The following is a 21,282-nucleotide window of genomic DNA, read 5'->3' on the forward strand; positions in this document are numbered from 1 at the left end:
GAGAAGTTACCTGAGCAACAAGTGATGGAGGTATACCTTTGGATGCAGAAAGTGGTGGTGCATTAGAAACCAGCCACACAGAAGCACTGCCTCCATCATGGGCATCATGTCAATGGGGCCACTGAAGATTTCTAGAAGATCCCTCAACAAAACGGGTCAATTTCAAACATATGCTACTGCCAAAGGAAATCAATGCTGGATTGCTTTGGTGCTGTTTAAGTCAGTTCTTTCTGGTCCCTTCATTTCTTCATTCTCCCTAGCTCCAACTCTAACTTTCGAGAGAATTAGTTTAATGGTATGATGAGCAAGGTTGTTTCCTATGTCTCTCAGTCCAAATGGTATAAAGGAGCTTCAACATACAGCTCTAATGTTTACAACAGGGTTGAAGAAAGCGGACACATAAAGCCTAGTATTTCATAAGCCTTGAATTTTGGTAGATGTTTTATTTATGTGCCCCTCCCTAGCCCCATCACTTCTGCCCAGGTAATAGGGTTTTATTCACAGTATGGCTGCTTCTACTGGAACATTAGGGAGTGGGTAGGAGATAAGATCCCAAGAGGTGATGACAGAGACTAAAGAAAAGGACAAGGGGATCTAAACACAAGAAAGTAGATGACCTGCATAATGAATATTTGGGCATTCACACAAGCCTGCCTACTGTCAAACAAGAAATTATATTCGTACTTGGAAGAAAGAGAATCAAGCATAAGGGTATCAGGCTCATTTGTCAAGGGAAGAAACAGAGTGATTCCAGATCCCAAACTATAATTTTCCCAAAGACTAACTTGATACTAAAGTAATTTAAATTTAGTTAATTAAATTGCACAGGAAAAAAAAAAGGCAATAGATGTGTTCTACGTGCATGCATGCACACAAACACTGATGTCCAAGACAGCTTCTGAAGTAATGAGAGAAGTGTTGATTCTAGAATCAAGGTAATCCTTTAATTAAAAATGGCCCATTTCGTTTCAAATTTGTAAAGCACATGAACAGGTGGTGAAATGTCAGTAACCTTCTTTTAGTATGTCCTCATTACTTTGTTTCTTTCTGACTCTTAACAACTAAGTTTGAAGTATTATCAAGATGAAGTGGCTTTTTGGCAACGTTCAAAGGATTGGTTTTCAATTCTGGCTGATAATGCCAGCTCCCAATATGAGACTTTTATTTCCTTCAGTTAATTCCTTGTGTAATACACCTACTCACAGTTTTCATCTAATGCTCAAATCCAATTTCTTTTAAGAAACATCACAATTATCTGCATCACCACAAACATTTTCAAGTGAAATAAAATAAGCCATCAGAGGGATGATATTTTCAGAAAGTTTTTTGTTGTTGTTCAGATACAAATTGAAATGAAAACTGTTTTGGGAACATAAGCTAGAAATTGAACTTTTTTTTCTTAACATCAAAAATATTTGAAACAGATTCTGTAGGCAAGACAATTGGTTTGATTTGAAAAGCCGATATTTTTTTTTTTTCAAAAGGAGACATGAAACAGATACTATGTTTTGAAATAATGATTATATTTATTAACAGCTCTTTTTGTCAGTATATGCTTTTGAGTCTAGATTTCTTACACAGAACAAGTAAATAATGAGTGTTTTGTCCTGTTAGCAGCATGATATTTTTTCATTAATAGATCAGAAAAGCTCATAAATTTGCCATTAGCAACTATTTCCACTTGTAGTTTGTAGCTCATATGAAGTTTTTGGCTTTGTTTCTGTCTTCTTGTTGAGTGATGTTTTCTAGATTATTGTTTTTCAAAAAACAGCATGCTGCAGATTCATCTGAGATTCTCGTTTTGTACTGATTCCTGGGCTCTGTCTCAAGTGCCACAGACTACAGTGTTAGAATTCATGGTGCTGAAACCCAGAGGTGAATTTTAATAAACTTTCCAGGTGACTTTTTTAGTAGTAAATTTTGAAAAGCCCTGTACCACTAAATAAAATCCGAATTTTAAAGTGTCATAAACTTGTAATTTCTGTGGAAACAGGCTCAGTTTAATCAAATGTTGTCTGCTATATTTTACTAATAAGTGGCATTCATCTAATTTAATTTGAGATCTCATTTATAAAAGGAATTGATTATTCTGCCCTCACAGTAATACTAATCTATCTGTAAGAAATTGGAGTATTGGGCATTTTTCTTTGAGAAGTGAATTGAATATGCATAGGCCAATCTTTATTGGGAAATATCCTCAAATTATTACTCTAGTAATTGCATGAGTATCCATATTTCAAAAGTTTTGTAAAAAGAAAATGTGTTAAATATGTCACATCTTTTGGAGTTGTCCCCAGGTCAAAATAAAGCTAACTAGATAATTAATGCCCACAAGAAAATCAATAGACAGCCTACTCCATTACCCTGAAATGCTGAAAGGAATCAAGGTGGTCGTCCAGGTCATTTTTCATTCCAGTGTGTGACCTTCCACTCAGAATGTTTTTAATCTGGCTAAGCATGAAATCGTTTCATCCCTGAAGGTCATCTTTTCTATTTGCAGATGGCTCAAATCATTGCAGTGTTATTCTGTATGGTGAGCTACAGCTTTCCTCTTTTTAGCTTCTGCCTACTAGAATAATTTTTAAACTCCAAAAAAATACATAGCAAACCTAGCATTTATTTGACATGATAACTTTTTAAATGTTTCATTAGAAATATGTTCTCTTGGGCTTTCTCTCCAAACACACAAAGATATCTTCTTCAACTGTTCCGATTATAGTATTTTTTGTTGTTTTTTGTCTGTTTGTGTTTAGAGACAGGGTCTGACAGTGTTGCTGAGGCTGGTCTCAAACTCCTGGGGCTCAAGCGATCCTCCTGCCTCAGACTTCCACAAAGCTGGGACTATAGGTGCATGCCACCATGCCCAGCCAGATCATAACTTTAAAACCTTTTCTATACTTGGTCACTTTATGCCAATTTCAGTTATTCCTCTTTGAAGCATATTTCACTGAAAATATTGTTTTCCTTATAAGATAAAGAATGTTGTATTTGTTGTATCATTTATTCTGGAATTTATACTTCAGTTAAGACAATCTAAGATAGGATTGTTATGCATTTATTTTGTTTTTAAAAATTGTTGTCATTTGTTTTATTTTCTTGGAAGTCATATCACATTATTATTAACTTATTTTTGGTTTTTAGGCAAAGAAATTCCAAGTGATTTTGCTTTTTGGCACTGATAGTTCATTGTATATTGGTATAGTTGATGTTATGGATTTATTGAAATGGTAAATGTATCTCATCAGTGTAGCCGCATTCTCCTTGCAAAATCCACTCATTCTGTGAATATTTATGATAGTGTTTTGTATCTGTCACTGAGGGAGGCATGTTATAGATAAGAAACAATTATAAACTTTGGCTCACGCTAAATCGAGGAGATAGAACCTCATGTGGTATAAAACCATGAAAAAAGGAGAAACAATGTCATAAGTCATACAGTAGACTTGTAAGAAGATTCCACTGGGAAAACAATGAGGGAGCATTTAATGGATTGAGGAAACAAGGAAGAATTGTGAAGAGACTTCAAGTTTCAGAAGACAGAACACAAAAAAGAATTCTATTTCATTGAATTATATTATTTTGTTTGTTAGTTTGTTTCTGGTCTTCTCAACTAACTTTCCTTGCCTAGTTAGGGAGAAACTTGTGGCCCAACAAAATTAATCTAGTGCAAAAGGTTTCTTTTCTTCTTTGTCTTTTTCTCTTTTTTTTTTTTTTTGAGACAGAGTTTCGCTCCTCTTGCCCAGGCTGGAGTGCAATGGCGGGATCTCGGCTCACTGCAACCTCTGCCTCCCAGGTTCAAGCGATTCTCCTGCCTCAGCCTCCCGAGTACCTGGGATTACAGGCATGCGCCACCACTCCCAACTGATTTTGTATTTTTAGTAGAGATGGGGTTTCAACACATTGGCCAGGCTGGTCTCGAACTCCCAACCTCATGTGATCCACCTGCCTCGGCCTCCCAAAGTGCTGGGATTACAGTTGTGAACCACCATGCCTGGCCTTGCAAAGGGGTTCCTTATAAAGCAAAGGAAAATATAGTTTTAAGAGAATTTGAAAAAGTGATGTAAGTTAAATAAAGCAGTGCTTTTGGTTTTGGTTCTTAAATTAAACATTGTTTCAATGGTCCCAGTGCAAGGTAGGTCTCTCTAAAAGAGTCAACACCAGATCTAGACTGCAAAGTGAACTAGAACCTCATTTCCTTGGAAACTACCACAAAGCTAAGATAGATGTAGAATATTGTGTGCAGGAATCCCTTATCGAAAGCTGTGTATCTGGGTTGATGATCAAGGCAGCTTCTCTGTGTCAAAGCACGTTAAATCCTCTAGTCCTCCACAGTTTCCGATGGTCCACAATTTTAGATAACAAAGCTATCCAGTAACCAAGCAAGAAATAATCACTCAAAGAAGGAATTACTATGACACTTTACAACTGACAACTGTAGTGTGTATTTGGGAGGAACCTTGTTTCCTACCAATTTTGCCATGACTTTGTGTTCGTCAGGTATCCTGGCTTGATAAACGGCTGGGCAGAGCTTTATTTTCTGAGTCTGAGTGAATGGTTACTCTTTTACAATATACTTCCAGTTCCTCTTACACTATGGCGGCTCTAAGCACCCTGTTATCACAGACTTTCTTGATTCTGCATCAACTTTCATCGTTTGTCATTATGAACTCTGCTTCATCTTCCTGGTGTTGGTTGAAGATTCCCCCTTCTGTAAGCCCTTTCCGCACTCTCTTCCTCCTCTCATCTGATGGCTTCCTCCTTGGTGTTTTGAATGTGCCACATGTGCTGGTTATTCTCCTTTCAGTCTCCAGATTCATTCTCATCTCTCTCGTCCTTGCTGTGTATTATAAGAACAAGTTTGGTGGTGGTTAACATTAAATGTAGGTTCCAGGCATGAGCAAAATTGAAGTGATATCACTTTCTAATTATATGATAGCACATTATCTTTTCTATATTGGGTACACAACTTTTTAGTTGAAACTAATTAAGGGCATAAATAAATACTGAGTGATATAATCCATGAGCTATATTGGTTGTTCTCAGACCCATTTTGTTGCTCTGAAGTTTGCCTTCTGAGGCTGACTTTTATACTGTCTTCTACATTTCACTTAGGTTTAACCAATGTGTGATAATATCAGAAGCCTGGAGAGTGGAACAAAAAGATAGATGAGGATATTTAGTCCTTTTCTCCTTGTTACCAACACTTCTGGGTGTGACTGCATTCCTTCATAGCTATAGTTTGGGTTGGTGGCCCTTCCTTTTTTTTGAGACAGAGTTTCGCTCTTGTTACCCAGGCTGAAGTGCAATGGTGTGATCTTGGCTCATTGCAACCTCTGCCTCCCGGGTTCAAGCAATTCTCCTGCCTCGACCTCCTGAGTAGCTGGGATTACAGGCATACGCCACCATGCCTGGCTAATTTTGCATTTGTAGTAGAGACAGGGTTTCTCCATGTTGGTCAGGCTGGTCTCAAACCCCTGACCTCAGGTGATCCGCCAACCTTGGCCTCCCAAAGTGCCGGGATTACGGGCATGAGACACCCCGCCCGGCCAGGTGGCCCTTCTGTAGCTCAAGCTCACAGTGGGCTTCCCTTTTTCCTTCAGGCAGAATGCAGGAAGCAGTGTCTGTTATTGATCCCTGGGTAATTTCCCATCGCTTAATGGTTCCCTTAAATCTGCTCGCATCATGTTAATAGCACCTCATTAAATCATTTTGATTAAACCTTAAGTGTGCTATTTATTTCTTGCTAGGACTCCAATTTATATACCCCAATTTAGCACCAATAATTGTTAGCATAAATAACTATAGCACTGTGTTATTGATCTCACTGATAGCTATTTCCACAAGTGTTTTAAAGACTTGATGATGTGAATAGGATATTAGTATCTGTACAAAGGGTTTGGCATATTGCGAGAACTGAAGTATTATTGCAAGGACTAAAGAATTAAAATATTATCGAAGAAATGACTGACTGAACGAAAGAATAAATGAAGCAGCCTCAACAAGTTCATGAAAGACATTACTAAAATATGGAGTATAAACCATGGCAAAAACTGTGAAGCATGTCATTACAATTACTGCAATAGATGAGCACTATCTGTTTTGGTCTGGTTATTCAACCAGTTATTGGTTTATCATCTAACTGCTAGATCCTAGCACATGTTTTTGAACATGATTTTCAAGGCTCTCATGAGAGACATTATAAAGTAATACATGCATTACAAGGTATTAGATTCACTAGGACATGAAGATAGTCTGGTATGATTTTCTCTTAGTGGATGTTCTTATCACTGACAAATTACTTTAAGAACAATGCCCTGGATTGCAGGCAAATTCACTTGTTAGTGCTTTCCAGAATCTACCTGCAGTGGTCGTGATTCTTATTCCACTAATGTGGTTCCATAAAAATATCACAGCTATCCCTTTAAATCAAGTTGAATCTGAATGTATGACCCTATCCTGTTGAGCAAGCAAAAAATTGCATCTCAGTCATTTTTTAGACTCTTTACTCCCACACCAGAAAGGGCCATATAATAGTCACGGAGATTTCATGTAGCAACATGGTATCTGACCATCTGAACACACATTTTTCTGAAATGCGCTTTACCCAATCTGAAAATCACTCTACAATTGAGAATTCCATTGTTTTCGTTTGACGTGGGGCACAGAATATTTTGCTACATCTGGAAGCAATCAGACGCAGACTCCAAACTCCCTGTATGCACCCTTTCCAGACACTGGGAAATTTCTTTAGGGCTGACTTAAAGAGAAAAGAATCCCCCCCCCATCATAATCCAATCATAGAACTCAAGAAAAATTTGGAAAAATCAAGATGGGATGATTGGTTGTTTGCAATCAGAGTTTGATTTCAGTTTTGCATAACAAACTTCCCCTGAGTAGAAAGAGAGCTTAACATACCCTGGTACCTTCCTGAGACTGGGAATGAAAACACACAGGTTATATGATTCAAAATATGTTAATTCAAGCATAATGGTAAGTTACAATTTGCTTGAGATCTATGCTTGTATGGTCCTTATCTGTTCAAAGTCAGCTGAGTGGCAAATAATACTTATGGTCAAAAAATTAATACATTTGTGATTAATGAATGAAACACAATAAAACAAAAGACAAAAAGCCTATATCAAAGAGGCTTTATTGTTTCTTTGTTTTGCTTTTATGAAAATGTACCACATAAGAGGTGTGGGTATAATGATAAGAAGTATATTCTCATGCTTGGCATCATGAAAACTAGATATCTAGATAATATTGTTTCATGGGTTGTTTTTTTTTTCTTTTTTTGTATTGCATTATTACACAGTTAACAGATTTAAAGTACTATTATTTATTTCATAAAATACACATGTAAGACACACATCCATATTACAAAAAGAATAAAATAAAATATATTTATATCATTTTACTGCCTCTATATTTAGATAGATCATACATTTTGGCATTTTTTTGAACTAGAAATGGTTTCCAAACCTTGGCCTTTAAAAATGTTGAAGATAATATAAGCTTAAGGCATAACTTGTTTTTAAAATATGATCATTTTTAAAGATTCTTGAATTATTATAAAACTATCTTGAGAAAATATTTCACAACCTAATTTACCATCACATAATATAAAGAATATCATTAAAAACATTATTGATATTCAAATGTAAGTGCTATAATATTTCAGATTGTAGTTGTCATATTTTTCTGATGTGACTATTTATGTTTGAGACTTAAAATATGTCTATAGAGGGAGAAGGAATTTAAATAATCCATAATCTCTTAGCCCTGAAAAGATTTTTTTAGTCATGTCTATATCTATGGTTGCATTTTCACATTCACTGTGAATTTTCTCCCAAATACAACAGTAGATGATTAGAGGTTTTAGAAAAGTAATAACAATAAAATTTTCAGCATAATTAATATCAGATGAATAAAAATGGTCACAGGCATGATAGCTGAAATATAATCTTAAAAATGTAAGAGCAGTATCTTTAGAATTTTTTAATTTTAATTGCTTAATTCAGTTTTCAAAAGTATTTTTTTTTCTTTTACATCAAAGTAGTGCTTAATGTTTATGGTCAAATGATCCAATCATGAAGAAGAAAACATCCAAGTGTTTAAAATGTATTTGGTGCCATTTGCATGGGATGTAAAATTATAATAAGAACAATATAAAGCTCCTTTATGGAATTAATTTCTTTAAATTTATAAACCATTTATCAAGAAGAAGACTTGACTCAGGATAGATAATATATTGAGAAGTTCTGGCTTCAAATTTTCTGAGAAGGAAACTATGGTTTCAGAATAACAAACAAATAATACACTGTTCAAAGTTAAAAACAGCAAGAGCTAATGTGTGAAAGCGATAACTAATACTTGACACTTTCTCTGAATAGCATGTGGGACTAGGCTTACAAAGTTTCAGAAATGGAAAGTAATTTGCCAGGTACAAAAGAAAGCAAATGATCCACACATTCTGTAACTGTAATAATACACAGGGACCAACGATTACAGACTCATTGACTGGCATATAGAACATACCAAGTAAGTCAAGAAAAAACACTATTTTTAAAATATCTTCCAATTCTTTCCTCATTATCTTACAGTTACCTTTATTTTATGATCTCTGTCATTTCTATGGTTTTGTATTGATGAATTTCTCTTCTTACTATGATCCCTATTTTGTGGCATTTTACATGTCATGATTAATTATTGGATGCTGCATCTTTTGAACTTCTGAAATTTATTCTCTTTCTTTAAAGCTACAAAGTTTATTTTGGCAACCATAAGCCACATTTGATTACTGAACATTTAAATTTGAATTTATATTTTAAAAATTAAATTAAAAATTGTATTTTTCAGTGACTCTAGTGACATTTTAAGTGCTTAATAACTACTTGTTCATGTTTAGACAGTGAAAAATAATATTTCTATCAGAGCATAAAATTCAATCAAACATTAAAGAATCTTTGTTTCCTTAAATCTTTGTTTCTTTAAAGTAGGCAAATTATTTGCAGACCAATTTAAACTTTTTGAGATGTGATTTTTAGCTTTTTTTTATGGTAGATATTCAGAGGTCTTTATTCTAGGGCAATTTTAGATCTTGCACTAAGCCTTGATCTTTCTGAAGTCTTCACAGAAGGCCTCAGGTGTTCAAACAGGTTCTCCACTCTGGCTAGCTGGAACTCCGGCGCCACTGAAGCATGTGTGTGCTCTAAGACATTTTCAGCTAATGAAAACCTGGGACTTGTTTTTGTCAAGCCTCATAAAACATCACCCTGTAACACGTTCAGCTTGGTATTTAGGCTGTGTAAGTGGGGCCCTACGCTGGAATTTTTCTTTGCTGCCTTTTCTCTGTGACTCTGACACACGTATTTTAGTCGCTTTATACTCCCTGAACTCTGTGTCTTCTCAACCAAGCAAATGTACTTCACCCTACTCGGGTTTCCCTCCTTGCAGCACGGTCCTCAAAATATTTCAGTGGACAAATCCTGGGCTCTCCTTATTTGTTTTCCTTCTCCCAGGAATAACTATCCCTCTCTACTTTTATCTAACATGTGAAAAGTGTTGATTCAATGCATTTTTTCAATTTCTAGTCTTTCTGGTGAAATAGCAAGTATAGCACATAACTGGTACTATTTGCTAATAATTTGTTCAGGATTTTCTGTCTGTGTTTATAAAGAACGGTCATTTATTTCCATTTCTTATAGTGTCTTTTGAGTTTTACTCTGTTTACTTGGTACAGTAGGTTGAATAAGTTCCCCTAAAGAGGTCTATATTCAGAATCTGCAGGCCGGGTGCGGTGATTCACGCCTGTAATCCCAGCACTTTGAGAGGCCGAGGCGGGCGGATCACGAGGTCAGGAGATCGAGACCATCTAGGCTAACATGGTGAAATCCTGTCTCTACTAAAAATACAAAAAAATTAGCCAGGTGCGATGGTGGGCCCCTGTAGCCCCAGCTACTCGGGAGGCTGAGGCAGGAGAATGGCGTGAACCCAGGAGGCAGAGCTTGCAGTGAGCCCGGATAGTGCCACTGCAGTCTGGCCTGGGCGATAGAGCGAGACTCAGTCTCACAAAAAAAAAAAAAAAAAAAAAAAAGAATCTGCAAATATCCTGCCTTACATGGAAAAGGGACTTTGCAAATATGATGAAAATAAAGACCCTGAGATAGAGTATTCTGGATTATCCGGATGGTGTCAGTCTACTCATGTGTTTCTGAGAAGTCTAGAACCTTTATTGGCTGTGGTCAGAAGGAGAGGTGACTATGAGAGAAGGACCAAAGAGATGTATGTCAGGGTCTCACTATCCAATACTGGCTTTGAAAACAGAGGAAAGGTGCCATGAGGCCAACTATGAGTGACTTTTATAAGCTGAAAAGTGAAAAAATGGATTTTCCCCTGGAGACTACAGAAAGGAATGAAACCCTGTCACACCTTGATATTAGCCTCATGAGGTGAGTGTTGGATTTTTGGAGTTATGTAATTGTAAGATAAATTTCTGTTGTTCCAGGCTACTGCATTTGTGGTAATTTGTTATAGCAACAATGCAGATGTAATATACTAGGTTAGGCTGACAACACAAAACATATTTGGAAATGTTTCTTCTTCTACTGTTGTTTGAATTTCAAGAAATCGTGTCAAGTTGGCGTTATTTTTTCTCTAAATGCTGGTAGAAGCCACAGTGAGACTATCAATTCCCAGAGTCACTTTTTGTACAGGTTCTTAATTACAGGTTCAATTTTCTTATGAGATCTAATCTGTTGTGATTTTCTATATTTTCTTATATCAGTATTGACAATGGTAATTTGTTTTCCAAAGTATTTTCATCTCCACATTGTCAAGTTTAGATGCAAAAAAATAGTTCATAATAGTCCCATATTCATAATTACTATGGCATCCATATTGAAATCCTGTGTTCTCTTTCATTCCTGATAATGAAAAATTTTATTTTTTTCACTTTTTCCCTTTATGAATTCGGTTAAAGGTTTTGAAATTGTATCTCCTTTTCAAAGAACTTTTTGTTGTTGTTGTTGTCGTATTGAGGATTATTTTGTTTATATATTTTCTTTTTGAAAAAAAATCAACTTTTATTTTAGATTCAGGGGTACATGTGCAGGTTTGTTACTTGGGTATATTGTATGATGGTCAGATTGGGGCACAATTGATCCCATCATCCTGGCACAAAGACCTTTTTTTTTTTTTTGCTTTTTTTGTTTACACAATTCAATTATGATATGTATTAAGTTGATCTTTTATTTACCCTAGCTTGCATTATAGAGTTTTTTGGAGCTGATGGTTTAACAGAAAAATCATTAATCATTTATAACGATTATTTTTCCAAAATTTGTTTTACCCCTTTCTCTTCTTCTTCTGAGATTAGAATTATATACATATTAGAATACTTACTATTACTCTTTATGTCAGTAATATTCAACTCATATTTTAAATTTTTCTCTCTTTGTTTCAGTCTGTATAATTTTTATTATATCTTTGAGGTTATTGTTCCTTCCTTCTGCCCTGTTCAATTTGTTGTTTAGTCTATCCAATAAATATTTGGTTCCCATTGTGGAACTTTTTAGTTTTTAAATTTTCTTTTGTGTGTATTATAAGTTTTTCTAATATATTAATATTTCATCTCTTGACACTTTATAGCCATATTTCTTGTAAATTTTTTAAAATATTTATAATAGTGCCTTTAAAGTCCTTGTTTTCTGATCCCAATAACTGAGTCACCTGTGGGTCTACTTCCACTGACTATATAATTTGTTTCTTATGGGCCACCATTTTTTGTACTTATACCTGCCTCATAGATACATATTTAACCTTATTTTACACATTGTATATAAGACAATGGACACACACACATTTGTTTTGTTGTGTGTATTATCTAGAACATGCAAGCTCTTTTTATTGACTAACAATTAGAGTGAGAGAGGCTGATCCTATAAATTTTTCCTAGAGTTGGGCTGGTGTGGGGAATAGTTTTATTTAGACTGAGTTTATGTGTGATTATGCAAACTCTGAACCTTCTGGATCTTCACTACCTTTCTGATCTTGTCAGTCTTTGAGCTGCAAGAGTATTACATCGCTATTTTAAATATTTTGGTTTACCTTTGGATTCAATCAGCTCTGGAATCCATGCACTCTGAGAATGTGTAAACTTTTGCTGCTTCTCTCTGCTTTTCAGTCCCTTCACCAGTGCCTCTTTCTTAGTAAAATTCAGGGAAAATTATTTGATGAATTGGTCTATCCTTGCATCTGGAGCTTGTACAGTTAAAATCATCTTTTTAATTCACAGCATTGTATAAGAATTAGCTGATTTCTCTTCCTCCCTGCAGTATCTTTCTATCTACAGCCACCTTACACCTTTGTCTACTCATATTTTGCCTAGGCCCTCCTCTTTGGCATTGTGTTCTCCTGTGACAGGCTCACTGATGTCTGAAAGTTAGCTTCTCAAAGCCCCTTTGTATATATCACTGTTTGATAGCCCAATATCAAAAGTATAATTTTTCTCTTCTGGGGTTTTCTTATTTTTACCATGCAAGTCATCTCCTGTCATTGTATATTTTAACAGTAAGTGGAAAGTCCTCTCATAGTGTCTTTAACATTATACTCCATCAATCACTGTGACTATAATAGTAATAGGGCTTTGTACTTCATTTAAAAATGTTTTAATTAATGCAAAAAGTTACTGTTGATTTCCAAAAATTACAAATAGGCTGGGTGTGGTGCCTCATGCCTGTAATCTCTCAGTTTTGGAGGCTGAGGCAGGAGGATGGCTTGAGGCCAGGATTTCAAGACCAGCCTAGGCAACATGGCAAGACCCCACCTCTACAAAAAATTTTTAAAAATTATTTGGGCATGGTGGTATATTCCTGTAGTCCTTCCTACTCAGGAGGCTTAGGTGGGAGGATCCCCTGAGTCCAGGAATTTGAGGCTGCAGTGAGCTATGATTGCACTGCTGCTCTCTGGCTTGGGCGACATAACAATCCCGTCTCAAAAAAAAAAAAAAAAAAGACCAAATAAATGTATTTGGATTAAAGTGTTCTTTCCCTGGAAGTCCATGATTCAATCTTTTCAAACTTCATTTACTTACCAGATTTTGAGTTTCTGGTATATGTACGGCATGATGATAGATTTTGAAGACTCAAGAATAAATAATAAAATGAGTCCATGTTTTTCACTAAATATCAAGGGACATTTCAGAAAAATAATTATAAAAACAATAACATATAAATCATATAAAACTAGAATTTACTGTCAACTGGCTGTGAGAATTGAAGAATTTCTGATTAAGATCCATAGAGCTGAAATGCTAACCTATGGATTTGATGTGAGAATCACACTTGGCAGTTGTTGCTGACACATGCTTTCCTCTCACTTGACACAGAGCAGACTGACTGACGTGAAAATCTTTGAAATCATTTGTCTGTCGTGCCATGACTTAGCTTTGGTCACCAACACAGACTCTGTGCTATCATGAAAAGAAATGCAGCTGTCTTCTACTATGTAGAGTTTGCTTTATAGTCAGTATACAATTGCTTTATGAGGTATGATCAGAGAACAATTAATTACTGTAAGCATACTGTTAATTCTCCTGATATTCCATGTAGGTAAAGGCCATACATCAATAGTAGAAGTGGTGCAAAATATTCATGGTGTAGAGCATCTTGGATTTTTTATTTTATTTTATTTTTTTTATTATTATTATTTTGAGACAGAGTCTTTCTCTGTCGCCCAGGCTGGAGTGCAGTGGCGTGATCTCTGCTCACTGAAACATCCGTCTCCCAGGTTCAAGCGATTCTCCTGCCTCAGCCTCCCAAGTAGCTGGGATTACAGGCGCGTGTCACCATGCCTGGCTAATTTTTGTATTTTTCGTAGAGATGGGTTTCACCACGTTGGTCAGGCTGGTCTCGAGCTCCAGACCTCAAATCCATCCGCCTTGGCCTCCCAAAGTGCTGGGATTACAGGCGTGAGCCACCGCGCCCGGCCTGCATCTTGGAGTTTTAATTCCAACCGAAAATTACTGTATAAAGCCATGGACAGGAAGCAGACTGGTACCCGTCCTGTTAGAGACTTCAGATTTCCAGATGTTCTATTGGTTGGGAGGGTCAGAACTTGTGATCTTCTATTAGAAGAGCAGTACATCTTAAAGTGACACCCTCCATGGATATTTCAGAATTAGTGGAAAATGGGGACAAAACAACTTGCTTTATTGCTATAGAGCTGTGAATGTGATTCTGTCGGAAGCCAAGTTTAGAATTTCCAGGAAATTAGTTTTAAATAAGCAGTTATATGTATTTTTGATCATGATACAAAGCTATGAATAAACTAAAAATGTATTGTGCATTGACTTTCTTATTCGCTTTTTGGTTTGCACTGGGAAGCACTGAACACTTGGATCTGAGAGTATGTGAGACAAAAAGTCTACATTTTTTCGAAAGTCTCCAAAAATCCTTATGCCAGGGTTAGTAATCAGAGTCAAATTAATGGTGCAGTGTTGACAATCATCAGATCTATAAATAAGTCTCTTTGTACTAAGAGGAGTAAATATGACATATAAACCTCTTCTTAGCAACAATCGTAATAACTAAAAATACCTAGGTAGGGGAGAAATATGCAAGAACAGAGGGATGGAATATTGTATTAGTTTGCTAGGGCTTCTGTTAGCAAAATACCACATATTGGGTGGATTAAACATCAGGAATTAATTTTTCTCACAATTCTGGAGCTAGAAGTCTGAGATCAAGGTGTCAGCAGGGTTGCTTTTCAAAAAATCCTCTCTCCTGGGTTTGCAGGTCGCCATCTTCCTCCAATGTCTTTACGTGATCTTACCTCTGTGTGTGTCTGTGTCTTAATCACCCCTTCTTAAAAGGATACCAGCTATAGTGGATTAGCACTCTATTGAAACAACCTCATTTTACCTTAATTACCACTTTAAAGGCCCTATCTGCAAATACAGTCACATTCTGAGTTATATGGAGATAAGTACTTCAGCATACCAATTGGAGGGAAATAATTCATCTTATAACAAATATCTCTTAAAACAATTTAATATATAAATCAGAAGAGATGCTCTAATATTGACTATTTATAAAAACAACTTTTTATGAAGCTACCTCACACCACTCCTATAAATACACACAATTTTTTAATTCTTTCAAAATTATTTCGCATTTAATTAGGTATGATTTTTAGGTAACGATGTAAATCGAGAGAAATTTATCAAGGCCCTTTTGCAAGATATAATGCAGATGGACATTTTTGTAGGAAATAAATCTGTAATTTATTATTCCCTGTGCAGGAAGCAGAGTTCAACTAGAAGCAAATGAAAGACAATGCAAGATAATCTTACAATATTGATTCACTGTAAGCCAACAGTGGCTTGATCCGAGATTAGGAGGAATCATATGACATTTGTTTGGTGGTAAGTATGAGGGTGAACACACCTCCAACTTATCCTTCTCCAAGGAATATAGTGGGCACACAGAGCACACACCCTGAGATGGTACTTATTCACAATTGATGTGTGGCAGATAGAGTAATCAATCAGGAGAGACTGACTGTAGCTAGCTATTAATGAGGGTAGCCACGTGGGAATAGCATAGCTCCAGCCAGATCTGAAATCTTGCCTTGGATTCTACTAGCTTGTAAGGAGAACCACAAATATATACATTTTCCTTTTCCGTATCTAAAAATATTTCAAAGAGGTCCAGACATCTCTGAGACATATCTTAATAGTATTCTGAAATAGGTTCAATCTTATGTAAGAATTCGATATGATAATTGTGAAATGTTTTACATTAGTGGAGACACAATGGACTTTGGGAGAATGTGCAGAGGGGCTGAAAGGAGTAAGATTGCCATTTCAATAAAGAAAAGTATAATTTATTAATATTATAGGAACTTGAGATGTAGTTATATTGCAGGAGTTCTGGGCAGGTACTCAGAGGCTTTAACATTTTCAACGATTTGCCGTGCGTGCTACACATTATCTTCTTAAAGTAATAGGGCTTGTGACTTTGAGTGAGCAGCCATTTACATGGTGACCTTCACAGTCATCCATTTTTACTTCTTACTATTTTCTCAACAAATTGCATGACATGATAATGCATTGTTGTTTGGGGATTACTTAGAGACTTGGATTTACACAATATAAATAAGTAGCATATTATCTTCAGGCGTTTCAGGATTTAAATTACATGACACAGGGCTCTGAGGAACCCATTAAGGCCTCTTAAGACCATAGAAAAACTCAGTTGGATCAGAAACCCCCCATGTGGGTCATTATTGCTACGTGGATTTCTTCAGAGTCTGAAAAAGTCCTAAGGGAGAAAGACTGTGTTACTATGATAATGTGTGATTTGTAGAATCGGTTGAACCATTTTTCTCTGTGTTTGTCTTGGAAGAGTCAGTGTCTAAATCCAGTTACACGGAGGGATATAACATGGCCAAAATTATGCCTTCAGGTTGTTTCCTGGCTAAAAAGTGTCTGTCTGTTCCTCTGTTCTTTAATTTCCTTGAGGTGTTCATGTCACATAAATTTGTAGGAGAAAGGTCCTGCTAGCAATGAAGTGAACCTTAACTCAAAATTAGTATTTAACGTGTGTATGTGTGTATACCAGAATTGGATCAGTAGAATTAATACAAGAAAATATAGATAATTATGCAGACAACTTTCTAGTAGATGAAGATTTTCTACGTATATCTCAAATATAAGCACCATGAAAGGCATGTTTTTAAAAACATTAAAAAGATTTCTTTTTTTGAACATATCATAAAATGAATATACCAAAAATGGATTAAAAGATTTATTATAGGCTAGGCGCAGTGGCTCACGCCTGTAATCCCAGCACTTTGGGAGGCTGAGGCAGGCGGATCATGAGGACAGGAGATTAAGACTATCTTGGCCAACATGGAGAAACCCCATCTCTACTAAAATACAAAAAATTAGCCGGGCGTGGTGGTGCATGCTTGTAATCCCAGCTACTTGGGAGGCTGAGGCAGGGGAATCACTTGAACCCGGGAGGCGGAGGAAGCAGTGAGCTGAGATCGTGCCACTGAACTCCAGCCTGGTGACAGAGCAAGACTCTGTCTCAAAAAAAAAAAAGATTATATAAACACCCTTTCAAATCAGTAAGACAAAGCTGAACATCTCTAGTAGCAAACTGAACATAAACACAGGTAGGGTAATTTTCTTTTCTTTTTTTTTTTTTTTGAGACGGAGTCTCGCTCTGTCGCCCAGGCTGGAGTGCAGTGGCGCAATCTCGGCTCACTGCAAGCTCTGCCTCGCGGGTTCACGCCATTCTCCTGCCTCAGCCTCTCCGAGTAGCTGGGACTACAGGCGCCCACCACCACGCCCGGCTAATTTTCTGTATTTTTTAGTAGAGACGGGGTTTCACCGTGGTCTCGATCTCCTGACCTCGTGATCCGCCCGCCTCGGCTTCCCAAAGTGCTGGGATTACAAGCGTGAGCCACGGCGCCCCGCCCAGGTAGGGTAATTTTCAAAGGGGATACAGAAATCTTCAATATGCATATTAAAAATTACTTTATCTTGCTGCTATCCACAGATGTAAGAATTAAAGTAATAATGTGAAAGTGTCTTTCTCTTACAAACTTGGTAAAGATTCTTTAAAAATGTCTAAAAATCTCATGGCAATTATTTACAGAGAAAATACATTTCTTAATTAAAATGTGATTTTTGGAAAATTATTTTAGGGCAAAGTTAATTTCTGCCATTAATATTTTGCATATCACTTCATCTTAAAATGGAAATATAGTTTGCACAATACTGTCTACCTAGGAATTGAGACCATGGAGGTTTAAAGAAAGGGAAAAATAAAGAAAAAAGAAATAGCCATTTCTTCTGAGCATAGTTAGCTCATGGAAAACCTGAACAGTTAACTGTGGTAAAATATTTCGTTGAGAAAAATAAAACGTGGGTGGGTGTGGTTTGTGTGGGGTGTGTGTGTGTGCACATGCAGGCACACGTTTCCTATGTTTCTAGGTCACATTTAATTTTGAAATTCGCAATTGCCGAAATCTTTTTTTTTTTTTTTTTTTTTTTTTTTTGAGACGGAGTCTCGCTCTGTCGCCCAGGCTGGAGGGCAGTGGCGCGATCCAACCTTGCCTCCCGGGTTCAAGCAATTCTCTTGCCTCAACCTCCCAAGTAGCTAGGACTACAGGCATGCACCACTGCACCTGGCTAATTTTTATATTTTTAGTAGAGACGGGTTTTCACCTTGTTGGCCAGACTGGTCTTGAACCCCTTGGCCAGACTGATCTCTAACTCCTGCCCGCTGCCTGGGCCTCCCAAAGTGCTGGGATTACAGGTGTGAGCCACCGCACCTGGCCAGACAATTGCCAAAATCTTAATTGCCCTGATGTCCATTGCCTAGGAATGTTAATTTGAATGGTTCAATACTCTGGCATGCTTTAAGTTTCCAAATGTCAGCTGTTTACTGCAATTTATCTCAATCAGGAGAAAAACAGGGTGCTGTAATTAATTCAGTACTATGCATGTGACTGGAGCCTGTTCTTATTTCAATATTTAACTTTAAAATGTGGTTATTATCTAATGATCTCCTAGATAATAGAATTCATTCATAATAAACAAGTAAGAGATGTCTCATGGTATAAGAAATTGCTCTTGAAGGAGGATAATGGAATTTTAAAAGGTCATGAAATCTGGTCAACACTTGACATGCTTAGATGCACTGCCGATCTCCTCAAACATGCTTTTAGCTAATCTCAGCTGCAGAGTCTGGGGTAGTGAGGGTGATGAGGTAATATGGAGGAGACCTTGCCTGCCTGCCTGTCTGTCTGTCTGTCCATCTACCGACCTATCAATCTTCTATCATCTCTCTGTTCATTGCATTCTACTCTTACTCAATTTTGAAAAATTATGCATTTTTTATAAGTAAGTAAGCAGAGTACTTATGGAAGCACAGGAAATAAGGAAAGGGAAGTGAGCGCTAATAAATCGATGGGGAACCAGAAAGCTGAGTGTCTGAAATTTAGGATATGTCTTTACAGGAGATCCCTATAAATCAATGCAAGCTAAGTGCCTTTCAAACATGCTTCACCATAGTGGAATTCAATACTGAGTTAAAGGGTAATTCTCACAGTTTACACTGATTGACACTTATTTAATTGACTTCCATTTCATTAGCTGTTTGTCACATAAGATGCATTACTTTGCAATGTCATTGACATTTAAACATTTGTTAAAATATTATCAATAAGTTGTTTAGAAAACTTGCTACATTCTTTCAAAAGTTTAATTTTAGATATTTTAATACTTCCTAGTTATAATTGTGTATACTATGTAGGAAGAATAACTAAATTTTACTTTGAAAGAAGTACTTATAAAAGACAGTATAATCCAGATATCTCTAGAATTCAAGAATTCAAAGATCAAATTAATTTTAAAATCTATCTAAAAGTTTTTGGAGAAGATAGGATAACATACCCATTCATTATGAAAAATCAACAAAATGTGCTATAAACTAGTAAAAATAGCTAAATGTATTTTTAAATCTCTGTCTAAAATAATCTTTTGCAGGTGTTCCATTACAGGAATTGGTAATTTGAAATCTACATAATAATGAGACTAAGTACTTAAGGAAATAAATTTACCTGGATTGAAGATAAAGTATATTTTCTAAAACACATTTTATTCCTCAGACAACTTAAAGTCACATTGTTAAAATGCTTAGCTATACACAGGTGAAGAATCAGTAGAAGACTCATAATTAATATAAATAATTTGGTGAGTGAATGCTTTTCTGATTTTAAATCAGCTTTCTTATTTCCACCCCAACTTGTCTGAATTCTAGAACCTGCCAGAACCTCTGTGATGTTCAGAGGAAGAGCTGGCACAATAAGTTTCACTTCAAGTATGATTTAAATGGTGTGCAATCCTGCTGAGAACAAAAAGGAACTGTGAGACTCCTGTAGAGCACTGGACGCGATGACAGAATGTGATATCCTCACACAACTGTGTGTGTGTGTGTGTGTGTGTGTATGCATGTGTGTGTGTGTGTGTGTGTTTGCGAGTGAGAGAGACAGAACCAGAGAGACAGAACCTGTGTGTGTGCACATGCACGCATGACTGTTAGCAGTGTAGATAGCTCTTCGATCCAGGTAACTAAGAACCTATCTTTCAGAATATAGAACTAACATACTTTGAGTATCATCTTTACTTATTTGTACCCCAGTTTAGGTCTGTAGGAAATAAGAATTCATCAAGGGTTGTGGTTTGGGATTTTTCTCCCTCAATTTTCATCTTCTTTCATAAAAGTCTGCCTCAAAAGAGATATGTGAATTCTCTCTCTGATGTTGGAAGAAAGTCAAATTTATTCTAACTCTTACCTATGTGAGTGCTTTTCATACGTGGAAAAAAAAGAAAAAAAAACTCCATTGTAATAAAATATGCATTTTTTTCCTCAGTCTAAGTTTGAGATTCATTGAAGTACAAAAGGATCATTGGTTGGCCACGAGTCCAGTAAATTATGAAAAGAGCTTGATCTAAGCCTTATCATTCCCTACCTTGGTATAATTATGCCACTGTACAAGATTATTTAGGTTGTGTGGAAACCCATTAATTCACAGCTTATAAGAGCATGTACAAATAGGAAGAAAAATAAATTTTACTTTGCATAATCTCTAAAAATTAGTAGGATCCTTATTTGCCCTTTCATCAGGCCAAAATTCATAGTGGACACTACTTAAAAGGGAACAAGTGATATGAAATTATAATTAACTAAGGCTGTTTTCAAGGTTAATTAATCCTAGTAAAGTTAAGTTCAATAATACTAAAATAATACTAATGAGGCTAAGTTCAATAAAATTGAAATAGTCAATGAATGAAATCAAAAGTTTAATACTAGAAGAAAATAAGAATTTTGAGATCTGTGAAAGTATCTCAATTTGCATCAGGATATAAGAATAAATATGGCCACTTTTATTCATAGGTCTCTAAGGTGAGAATGTCATGAATTGAGTTAGTATTTGATGATGTTTAAATTTCAGTAAGAAGGGCCAGGCGCGGCGGCTCATGCCTGTAATCCCAGCACTTTGGGAGGACAAGGCGGGCAGATCACAAGGTCAGGAGATCGAGACCATCCTGGCCAACGTGGTGAAACCCCGTCTCTACTAAAAATACAAAAAAAAAAAAAAAAAAAGAAAAGAAAAGCCAGGAATGGTGGTGCATGCCTGTAGTCCCAGCTACGCGGGTGGCTGAGGCAGGGGAATTGCTTGAACCCAGGAGGTGGAGGTTGCAGT

At 36.4% G+C, this 21,282-nt stretch overlaps 1 long non-coding RNA gene across 1 annotated transcript in view; it reads left to right on the forward strand.

Moving 5' to 3' along the window:
- Positions 1 to 886: 886 nt before the first annotated feature.
- The window catches only part of LOC134732012 (uncharacterized), a 28,317-nt gene continuing 7,921 nt past the window's right edge, over positions 887 to 21,282 (forward strand). Inside the window, exons 1-2 of the long non-coding RNA XR_010114834.1 lie at positions 887 to 935; positions 15,302 to 15,424. This is a non-coding gene — a long non-coding RNA (uncharacterized lncRNA). The remainder of the gene's footprint in view (positions 936 to 15,301; positions 15,425 to 21,282) is intronic.

The sequence above is a fragment of the Symphalangus syndactylus genome, chromosome 19 (assembly GCF_028878055.3).
Source record: "Symphalangus syndactylus isolate Jambi chromosome 19, NHGRI_mSymSyn1-v2.1_pri, whole genome shotgun sequence".
NCBI lineage: Eukaryota > Metazoa > Chordata > Mammalia > Primates > Hylobatidae > Symphalangus > Symphalangus syndactylus.